This window comes from Moschus berezovskii, chromosome 17 (genome assembly GCF_049115385.1).
Source record: "Moschus berezovskii isolate FMDL1 chromosome 17, NW_MosBer_1.0, whole genome shotgun sequence".
Classification (NCBI taxonomy): domain Eukaryota; kingdom Metazoa; phylum Chordata; class Mammalia; order Artiodactyla; family Moschidae; genus Moschus; species Moschus berezovskii.
In genome coordinates, this window is record NC_142476.1 from 81,102,138 (window position 1) to 81,112,962 (window position 10,825).

At 43.2% G+C, this 10,825-nt stretch overlaps 1 pseudogene; it reads right to left on the reverse strand.

Annotated features, from left to right (window-relative positions):
- Positions 1 to 9,715: 9,715 nt before the first annotated feature.
- On the reverse strand, positions 9,716 to 10,385 carry LOC129551000 (dnaJ homolog subfamily C member 30, mitochondrial-like; annotated as a pseudogene).
- Positions 10,386 to 10,825: the final 440 nt, after the last annotated feature.

The following is a 10,825-nucleotide window of genomic DNA, read 5'->3' on the forward strand; positions in this document are numbered from 1 at the left end:
AGCATTAGACATTTCCTAAACATATTCAGAATTTTACTAAAAATCTAAGAAAATAGCCAATTTTTTATATTCCTTCTTGACCCACAGGAAAGGGAGGAACTTGATTCACACATGTGTACACATGTTTGAGAGGACATGAAAGCACTTGTAATTTTTTTAATGTAAACAACTATATATATATATGTACATATATAAAAATATATTAGAAACTCAGTCATGTCTGATCCCATGGACTGTAGCCTGACAGGCTCCTCTGTTCATGGAATTCTCCAGGAAAGATTACTGGAGTGGGTAGGATTCCCTGCTATATCTTGTATTTTATGCACTTTTGCAAGTTAGTTAAAAACTAGTCATTTTTTGGTCACTGTCAAGCATTGAGAATATAAAAAAATGACAGACCCCTGCCTCCTGAGTAAAAATAAGACATATAAGAACCAACCAAGTTGTAGATATGGTCTCATGCTTTTACCTCATCAAGCAATAATTATGTTTTAATCAACACATAGAGATCATATTGAAAACTATTTATATCTTTTACTGTTTTGGCAATTGGAGAAAGAAAAACATTCCAATATGAAATCTTGCAGTGAGACTCAAATAACGTGTGGGCTTCAGTCCTGATCTACATTACACTTAGTCATGAGATAGATATATAAATATACAGATATAATTTAAATTAAAAACTCGCAAAATCAAGATGATCTGGCCCACTATAGGAGAACATTAGTCCTTTTGAGTGCCTTTATGATGTTAATGAGTCTAGAGGAGTTTATTTTGTGAGAGACAGAAACTATGGCTGGAAAATATCACCTATGCTAAATGACTTGATGGAAAGCAGCCAGAGATGGGCAAAGTCATATTTTTAAGATGTTGCCAAAATATACTTAGAACTCAATAGTCTTGATCTGAAACACTGGGAAATTATCAATGGCAATAAAGTTAACTAGGTGGTTAATGGCCAAAAATGAGAAGCTATTTATATTTAACACCAAATGAATGCATCGGTATCTTGGAAATAGTATATATCAGACTTGTAATGCTATCAAGACAATTTCAACTTCGCAGTGTGATCCAATAATCAAAAAAATCACAAATTTGTCTAAATCATCTATAGTTTTATCATCACCTCTCATCAGTTTGCTTTAGAAACTTGCTGCTGCTACTGCTGCTAAGTCAGTTCAGTTGTGTCCGACTCTGTGTGACCCCATAGACGGAAGCCCACCAGGCTCCCCCGTCCCTGGGATTCTCCAGGCAAGAACACTGGAGTGGGTTGCCATTTCCTTCTCCAATGTGTGAAAGTGAAAAGTGAAAGTGAAGTCGCTCAGTCGTGTCCGACCCACAGCAACCCCACAGACTGCAGCCTACCAGGCTCCTCCATCCATGGGAATTTCTAGGCAAGCTAGCCATTTTCAGGTAAGTTCATGTCTATTCCAAGTTTCATAATCCACTTATTTTTATTATAATATTACAAAGGCAGTGGTGAGAATGAAACCTTGGTCCAGCTTCTTGCCCAGGTAAAAGATTTGTTTCAAATGCAAAGTAGGCCAATGAATTTTAATGTAAAAGGGCAGAAGTTCAGTGAAGAGGTTTCAGATTCTACATTGCAACTAACCTTAAAGAAACCTCTACTTTTGGAATGCTTATGTATTATTAAAGAAGAAAAGCCAAAATTTACCTGAAAATGATAATTCAATACAGTAAGTCCCCTACACATGAACAAGTTCCATTCCAAGAGTGTGCTCATAAGTCCAATTTGTTCACTAAGGCCAACAAAGTTAGCCTAGGTACCCAACTAACACAAGTGATTGTGTAGTACTATACTGTAATAGGTTTATAATACTTTTCACACAAATAATACATTTAAAAAGCACAAAAATAAAAGAAAGCATTTTTAGTCTTATATTACTTACCTGAAAAAGTACAGGAGTACACTACAACATTGGGCTTCCCTGGTGGCTCAATGGTAAAGAATCTGCCTATCAGTGCAGAAGAAGCATATTTTATCCCTGGATCAGGAAGATCCCCTGGAGAAGAAAATGGTGACTTACTCCAGTATTCTTTCCTGGGAAATGTCATGCACAGAGGAGTCTGGTGGGCTCAGTCCGTGGGGGTTACAAAAGAGTCATATACAACTCAGTGATTAAACAACAACAACAATACAACAGCTGGCATAAAGGGACTGGCATCGAGTGGACAAACAAGACGAGTTACTGAGTGGAGGAGGGAAAAGGCGTGGGAGATGGCAGAGCTGAAGGATCATTAGCAACAGAAGATGAAGGGCAAACTGCAGTTTCACTCATGCCTTACGATGATGGAACACAGGTTTGCATCTTTGAAAGTTCACAGCTTGAAAGTTCCTATGTAGGGGATTTACTGTACTCCCCTATCCTAACTACATATCTGTGTGAGGCTGGATTTTTTTTTCACACACTTCAGCCAAATCAGTCATATCTGACTCTTTGTGACCCCATGGACTATACAGTCCATGGAATTCTCCAGGCCAGAATACTGGAGTGGGTAGCCGTTCCCTTCTCCAGGGGATCTTCCCAACCCAGGGATCGAACCCAGGTCTCCCGCCTTGTAGGTGGACTCTTTACCAGCTGAGCCACAAGGGAAGCCCCAAATCATCATACAGCAACAGACTATATGCAGAAGCAGGTGTGAGAATCCAGCTGCCTTCAGTTAAACCCAACACTAAGAAGACTTGTAAAAACAGGAAGCCATGCTACTTTTCTCACTACACTTTTTGTTTAGGAATTGGTTATTTCTCATAACAATATGTCAATGCATACTGGGTTTACTATAGTTAAATGCATTAATAGATAGTCTTAAGTTTTCTTTTTAAATCTTTGTTATGATATAACTAACAGAAACAAAAACACATGGGGCTTGTTAATAATTTTTAAAGTAAAATGGGTCCTGAGACCCTGATGTAGTCATAAAGAGCTCATGTTTGAACCCTACCTGTAACACACACTTGCCTTACCATGGGTAGGAATCGAATCTCTCTAAATATTAATTCCCTCATAAGGAAAGTGAGGATAATATTAGCAATTTCAATGCATTGTTGTAAGTTTTAAATAATATATAATAACAAATCATAATGTATACTAAAATAAAAATAAAATTATGTTTATTTTATATCATAGTTTATATTTATAAAATACGTGTATATATGTAAATATTATTATATTTACAAAGATAAGATCCCTGGCATGTACATAGTGCTCAGTAGATTAAAACTGTTATTACTCCATCACTAAAGCACGGAGTGAGTATGTGAGAGATGTAAAAAAAATGAACAGCATAGTATTGTAATATCTGAGAAGAATAAGTTTCAACAAGAGGGACTTCCCTGGTGGTCCAGTGATTACAACTTCTGCTTTCAATGCAGGGGGTGAGGGTTCTATGCCTGTTTGGGGAGTTAAGATCCCACATGCCTCACAGTCAAAAATCCAAAAGGTAAAACAGAAGAAATATTGTAACAAATTCTATGAAGAATTTCTATGGTCCACATGAAAAAAAAATCTATATTAAAAAAAGAGTTTCAAGAAGAGAGATTTATCCATAATGTAAAAATCTAGAGGGAGGGTGAATTGTGACTCCTTGGTGAATTCCAGGGAGGTCAGTTTGAGAACAACGGTTGGGTTGAATGCCAGCCTGTGAAGAGCTCAGAGGAGGGGATGTGAGGAAGCGAAGGCTGAGAGTTTAAGACCCCTTTCAGGGCTATCCAGGCAGCATGATCCTGGGGACACACTTAGCAACAGCCTTGACTGTGAAGCCTATGCTGATCAATATGTGAGTCCCTGCAGACAGACGTCCCTTTGCACCAGTAGATCTGAAAGGAATCCACGCCACTGTAGGGGGTGTGCCTTTCTTACTATAACTATTATATTCTGCCTTCAGTTCAGTTCAGTCGCTCAGTCATGTCCGACTCTCTGCGACCCCATGAATCACAGCACGCCAGGCCTCCCTGTCCATCACCAACTCCCGGAGTACACCCAAATTCATGTGTACAGAGTCAGTGATGCCATCCAGCCATCTCATTCTCGGTCGTCCTCTTCTCCTCCCGCCCCCAACCCTTCCCAGCATCAGAGTCTTTTCCAATGAGTCAACTCGTCTCATGAGGTGGCCAAAGTATTGCAGTTTCAGCTTTAGCATCAGTCCTTCCAATGAACACCCAGGATCGATCTCCCTTAGAATGGACTGGTTGGATCTCCTTGCAGTACAAGGGACTCTCAAGAGTCTTCTCCAACACCACAGTTCAAAAGCATCAATTCTTTGGCGATCAGCTTTCTTCACAGTCCAACTCTCACATCCATACACAACCAGTGGAAAAACCATAGCCTTGACTAGACGGACCTTGGTTGGCAAAGTAATGTCTCTGCTTTTTAATATATTATCAAGGTTGATCATAACTTTCCTTTCAAGGAGCAAGCGTCTTTTAATTTCATGGCTGCAATCAGCATCTGCAGTGATTTTGGAGCCCCCCAAAATAAAGTCTGACACTGTTTCCACTGTTTTTCCATCTATTTCCCATGAAGTGATGGGACCAGATGCCATGATCTTTGTTTTCTGAATGTTGAGCTATCTTACTATTATATGTGGGCCAATATCTTCCACCGTCTCCCCCTTGAGGGAACTTATCTCGCTAGAACGCCTATGAAAATGCCTTCTCCAGAGAAGATACAAAATAAAAGCAAATTGAATAAGTAATTTCTACAGTGTAAACATACACAATGGTCCACACAACAGAATCGCATATATTTGCCCACTGTGATGCTAGAAAATTTCATCACCAGTCCTTGAACCAGCTTTGCTTGATATCCTAGTCTCTATGACAAGTTTCTTTCTGGACCCATAATCTCTTAATAACAAGGACGAAGATTCTGTTTTTCTCATATCTATGCAACAAGTTTATTAAAGCCCTACCACTCTTTGCCTTTCTGGCCCCCGATGACCTTAGTAGCATGCTGCATTTATAATTTTTGGTTAGGTTTGAACCCACATGACCTCTATATGACATACAATTAAACTTTATTAATTTCAGTTCAGTTCAGTCGCTCAGTTGTGTCTGACTCTTTGCAACCCTATGAACCCCAGTACGCTAGGCTTCCCTGTCCATCACCAACTCCTGGAGTTTACCCAAAACTCATGTCCATTGAGTCGGTGATGCCATCTAACCATCTCATCCTCTGTCATCCCCTTCTCCTCCTGCTTTCAATCTTCCCAGCATCAGGGTCTTTTCAAATGAGTCAGCTCTTCTCATCAGGTGGCCAAAATATTGGAGTTTCAACTTCAACATTAGTCCTTCCAATGACTATTCAGGACTAATTTCCTTTAGGATGGACTGGTTGGATCTCCTTTCAGTCCAAGGGACACTCAAGAGTCTTCTCCAGCACCACAGTTCAAAAGCATCAACTCTTTGATGCTCAGCTTTCTTCACAGTCCAACTCTCACATCCATACATGACCACTGGAAAAACCATAGCCTTGACTAGATGGACCTTTGTTGACAAAGTAATGTCTCTGCTTTTCAATCTGCTGTCTAGGTTGGTCATAACTTTCCTTCAAAGGAGTAACCGTCTTTTAATTTCATGGCTACAATCACCATCTGCAGTGACTCTGGAGCCCAGAAATATAAAGTCAGCCACTGTTTCCACTGTTTCCCCATCTATTTGCCATGAAGTGATGGGACCAGATGCCAGGATCTTAGTTTTCTGAATGTTGAACTTTAAGCCAACTTTTTCACTCTCCTCTTTCACTTTCATAAGAGGCTCTTTAGTTCTTCTTCACTTTCTGCCATAAGGGTGGTGTCATCTGCATATCTGAGGTTATTGATGTTTCTCCCGTCAATCTTGATTCCAGCTTGTGCTTCATCCAGCCCAGTATTTCTCATGATGTACAAGACCATCCCCATGGAAAAGAAATGCAAAAGAGCGAAATGGCTGTCTGAGGAGGCCTTACAAATAGCTGTGAAAAGAAGAGAGGCAAAAAGCAAAGGAGTAAAGGAAAGATATAAGCATCTGAATGTAGAGTTCCAAAGAATAGCAAGGAGAGATAAGAAAGCCTTCCTCAGTGATCAATGCAAAGAAATAGAGAAAAACAACAGAATAGGAAAAACAAGAGACCCCCTTCAAGAAAATTAGCGATTCCAAGGGAACATTTCATGCAAAGATGGGCTCGATAAAGGACAGAAATGGTATGGACCTAACAGAAGCAGAAGATATTAAGAAGAGGTGGCAAGAATACACAGAAGAACTGTACAAAAAAGATCTTCACGACCAAGATAGTCACGATAATGTGATCACTGACCTAGAGCCAGACATCTTGGAATGTGAAGTCAAGCGGGCCTTAGAAAGCATCACTACTAACAAAGCTAGTGGAGGTGATGGAATTCCAGTTGAGCTATTTCAAGTCTTGAAAGATGATGCTGTGAAAGTGCTGCACTCAATATGCCAGCAGATTTGGAAAACTCAGCAGTGGCCACAGGACTGGAAGAGGTCAGTCTTCATTCCAATCCCAAAGAAAGGCAATGCCAAAGAATGCTCAAACTACCGCACAATTGCACTCATCTCACACGCTAGTAAAGTCATGCTCAAAATTCTCCAAGCTAGGCTTCAGCAGTATGTAAACCGTGAACTCCCAGATGTTCAAGCAGGTTTTAGAAAAGGCAGAGGCACCAGAGATCAAATTGCCAACATCTGCTGGATCATGGAGAAAGCAAGAGAGTTCCAGAAAAACATCTATTTCTGCTTCATTGACTATGCCAAAGCCTTTGACTGTGTGGATCACAATAAACTGTGGAACATTCTGAAAGAGATGGGAAACCCAGACCACCTGACCTGCCTCTTGAGAAACCTGTATGCAGGTCAGGAAGCAACAGTTAGAACTGGACATGGAACAACAGACTGGTTCCAAATAGGAAAAGGTGTACGTCAAGGTTGTATATTGTCACCTTGCTTATTTAACTTCTATGCAGAGTACATCATGAGGAATGCTGGGCTGGAAGAAGCACAAGCTGGAATCAAGATTGCTGGGAGAAATATCAATAACCTCAGATATGCAGATGACACTACCCTTATGGCAGAAAGTGAAGAGGAACTCAAAAGCCTCTTGATGAAAGTGAAAGAGGAGAGTGAAAAGGTTGGTTTGAAGCTCAACATTCAGAAAACAAAGATCATGGCATCTGGTCCCATCACTTCATGGGAAATAGATGGAAAAACAGTGGAAACAGTGTCAGACTTTATTTTTTTGGGCTCCAAACTCACTGCAGATGCTGATTGCAGCCATGAAATTAAGAGACGCTTGCTCCTTGGAAGGAAAGTTATGACCAACCTTGATCGTATATTAAAAAGCAGAGACATTACTTTGCCAACCAAGGTCCGTCTAGTCAAGGCAATGGTTTTTCCCGTGGTCATGTATGGATGTGAGAGTTGGACTGTGAAGAAGGCTGATCGCTGAAGAATCGACGCTTTTGAACTGTGGTGTTGGAGAAGACTCTTGAGAGTCCCTTATACTGCAAGGAGATCCAACCAGTCCATTCTAAAAGAGATCAATCCTGGATGTTCATTGGAGGGACTGATGCTAAAGCTGAAACTGCAATACTTTGGCCACCTCATGAGACGAGTTGACTCACTGGAAAAGACTCTGATGCTGGGAAGGGTTGGGGGCGGGAGGAGAAGGGGACGACCGAGAATGAGATGGCTGGATGGCATCACTGACTCTGTGAACATGAGTTTGGGTGTACTCCGTGAGTTGGTGATGGACAGGGAGGCCTGGCGTGCTGTGATTCATGGGGTCGCAGAGAGTCAGACACGACTGAGCGACTGAACTGAACTGAACTGAACTCTGCATATAAGTTAAATAAGCAGGGTGACAATATACAACCTTGACATATTCCTTTTCCTATTGGAACCAGTCTCTTGTTCCATGTCCAGTTCTAACTTTTGCTTCCTGACCTGCATACAGGTTTCTCAAGAGGCAGGTCAGATGGTCTGGTATTCTCATCTCTTTCAGAATTTAATAACATTAAATGTTCTATTACAAAGTACATATATCCCGCACTTAAACCAAGGCTCATTGAGCCCAGCATGTCTGAAACACAGTGAGGTTAAATCCTTACCACTGAATCAAATGGTCACTGCAAAGCCATGCTGAAGAACTTAGAAAACTCCAAGAGACCAAGTTTAACCCGCTATGGATTTATCCAAATTTAGGAACTGCACATAAAAGACTGACTGCACGAATTGGTGTTAATATAGCAAAGCACCTCTGGCTTTGTTTACAACCTAGACTTAAGTCCTTACTCTTATAGTTTGTCTCCTGCAAAGGTTTTCCTATACCACGGCTCTATGCTCAACAGTGCATACACACTTGAGTTTCTACCATCTCACAGCTAATACCCTGTGTGCAGTGATCCAGGGTTAAGAGAGTTGGATTACAACAGCTCTAGCAAGTGATCACTCACTGCTTAGCACCAGTTAGGAATAAAGGGAAAAAAAAAGTGTGTGTGTGTACTTTTCTGGGGATCCGGTGGTTGAGACTCTGCACTTCCACTGTAGGGGCACAGGTTCAATCCCTGGTTGGGGAACTAAGATCTCCCATGCCAAACTGTGTAGCCAAAAAAAAAAAAAAAAAACTGCCTCAGTGAACTCTGAATAAAGAATTGGATTTCAACCATGACCCTCCTGTCCCTCAACAGTCCTGTCTATTCAAATTCCCCCAGTTCCCACAGTCTCAAATAACCATGTTTCAAGGACTTGGCTTGTAGGGCCTGCGGAAGGCACTGCCAGCAGAATGGAAGGGTGGGCCTCTCTCAGGTGACTCTAACTCCCTATTTGTTGCTCTATTTCTGGGGAGGGAGGAGCTGCACAGTTAGCAAAGAGGCTGGCTGGTCAAGGGATGACCAGGTGCCAGGCACAATGTTCCAAGGATAAACCCGGCTTTACTGACATTAATATTTTAATCACTAAACCTATCAGAAAATAGATAATCAAATATGACAGACCTCGAAAGAGCAAACGATTTGATCCTCTGCATCAGGCCCACAGAGGAAATTTTCCCAGGTCATACATTCGATAAGCATGGGAATAGGAAGGCACATAACCTTACTTTCTTTCCCACTCACACAGGCCACCAGCAGGAGAAGTGGGATCTAACCACTCAAGATGGCCAGGTTCCCATGGATCACATCCTTACCCTACCTTGGTCTCAGCTGTGGCTTGGGAAACTCACAGAGACACAAGTTTTGAATGACCCCATATTTTTTTCTTTCGGCAGCCACAACTGGTCCCATTACATGTTTCAAGGTTACACGGGAGCCCCACACTATACACATGGGACAGGAGCAGATGAATCTTGCTCGGAGCTTTACAAGAAAAGCCAGAGCAAGTATTCCAGAAGTTGACAAAATCTGGAAGAGGGCACCCCAGGGCCTCCAGGAACCCCCTCATTTTCGGGTTTTCAGGACTCTTCATTAGTGGCCTGTTTTCTTGAGCATGGAAAAGACTTTTCTGGATAGGGATGGGGGTGGGGATGTGCAGGTCAATGGCTAAGCTGGCCAGGTGGGGAAGAGGAGGGGGAGAGAGCAGTTCCTTCGGACCCCCAACAGAGGCAGACAATGGGAGGTAAGGGGTTCCAGACGACAGGCAAGGCCATTTTCTTGGGGGGAGGGTCGTTGGCTGGGGGCTGCTCCCCTGCCCTCCACTCACCGATTAAAAACGAGAGCTCATGATGAGGAAGACTAGGCGCAGAACGAGGACGAAAGCCACGTCTCACCCCAGGATAAGCCCGATCCTCCAGCATCTTGCAGAAGGCCTCCAGGCCGGCCCTCAGCCGCCATTTGCGCTCCAGCCGCTCACCACAGCGTGCCCGGAAGAAGGCATCCCAATCGAACTTGGTGTGGCTGACTTCCGGCAAGGCCTGACCGCAGCCGTGGGCCGGAGAGCTGGGCGGACCTGTGCGGGGCGCGCCTCGGGGTCAGCGGCTGGAGTCTTGGAAGGCCGGACACCCGGGCCGTGCAGGTCCTCGTCGCTTGGCAGGCCGCGGGCATACTTCCGACTCAAGGTGGTACTGCCTGGCACCCTGTGAGCCTGGGAGATGCGCGGGAAGTGCTCGGCAGACTCAGCGCTCCCCGGGTTGTCAGGGTGGGAGAGGAAGCTCTGCTGGTGGTTAGGCCGCCTTGGTTTGCTCCAGCTTGGTCGTGGAGGGAACGCTGAGCAGATCATAGAGCGCCATGAGCGAGTGCAGGCCGTCGCTCTGGGTGTAAGCCCTGTCTTCTAGGCCCAGGCCCGATCTTGGGTTTTGTGGAACCGGCCCCCCACCGGCCTGCCACAACTTGCACAGTAACAGTCGCGATCACCTCAGACGGTGCCGGGCTGCCATGAATCAAACCAATCAATTCTAAAGGGAATCTCCAATACTTTGGCCACCTGATGCGAAGAGCCGACTCATCAGACAAGACCTTGACGCTGGTGAAGATTGAAGGCAAGAAGAGAACGTGGTGACAGAGGATGAGATGTTTGGATGGCATTATCGACTCAATGGACTTGCGTTTGAGCAAGCTCCAGGAGATACTGAAGGACAGGGAAGCCTGGTGTGCTGCAGTCCATTAGGCTGGAGAGTGGGACAAGACTTAGCGACTGATCAACAACAAGGATAGATGAATCACATTTTACACTTAAAGGTAAGAATATCTTGAAGGGGGCAAGGGAATTATATGATTTAATACTGTTTTCTTTCATCAAATGTTCTATTTCAATTCCATTATATAAATTCTAATTATCAGCTACACTGATAGAGGTTGAAAAAGGTATCTCCTTAGA